This window comes from Arachis ipaensis, chromosome B04, assembly GCF_000816755.2.
Source record: "Arachis ipaensis cultivar K30076 chromosome B04, Araip1.1, whole genome shotgun sequence".
Lineage (NCBI taxonomy): Eukaryota > Viridiplantae > Streptophyta > Magnoliopsida > Fabales > Fabaceae > Arachis > Arachis ipaensis.
Window position 1 is genome coordinate 120743408 of NC_029788.2, and position 945 is coordinate 120744352.

The following is a 945-nucleotide window of genomic DNA, read 5'->3' on the forward strand; positions in this document are numbered from 1 at the left end:
CAGCAGAAGGGGCGACGAAGACGATAAACTGGGTTGTGATGGTTGTAACTGGGTTGCTGTTTTTATATTATTGTGATAAATTGAGTTACTATTTTTTGGTTGATTTGTGGAGGAAATGGAAGAAGGGAGGGGATGAGGGGAAGAAGAATAGAAACGCTAAAGAGAGGAGAAGGAAGAAAAGGAAGAAGAAGAAGAAGAGGAAAAAGAGGACATTATGATAAATGTGCATTTTTTTACGGTGAACGTTATTGAAGACCTAATTACAAAATTATATTTTGTACAGGGATCTAATTACAGACTTTTAAAGTGTAGGGATCAATTTCTAATTTCAGTAAAAATATAGGGACCAACTGTGTAATTTAACCTATTAAATATCATTTAGATAAAATATATCTTTATAAAAAAAGTTTAATTTTGATGTCTTAACAATGTAAAATATTTTACACAATAATACAATCACAATCGTTCTTAATGCGTATCTAATACCTCAGCAACCAAACATTGAAAACTCGGACACGTACCACACAACTTAAACGGAAGAAAACGGTATCATTTCCAAGCTTGATATGCTCGGACCAACCGAGAATATCGTAGAACTTGAAATTAGCACAACAAACTCTTATCCTATATAAGAAACAAAAGACATCGCACGTAACTTATTCATCAACACTCTTTATCTACTTAGCTCATCTTTTCTTTATTATTGTTTACTTTTGACTTGAGTGTCGGAATATCTTTTGCAGATATTCCACCCGCGGTGTTGAATCAAGCTTACTTATAGCCCTTTCAACCAGAGCAATTTGCTAAGCTCTCATAGCTTGGCACAACCATCACGGACGGAACAGTTCTCTTAAATGACCATTTATATTGTCAATATAAAATATGGTTATTTTTGCTAATGTAGTATTATGTAATTATATACATGTATAAAATAGTTTTACCTAA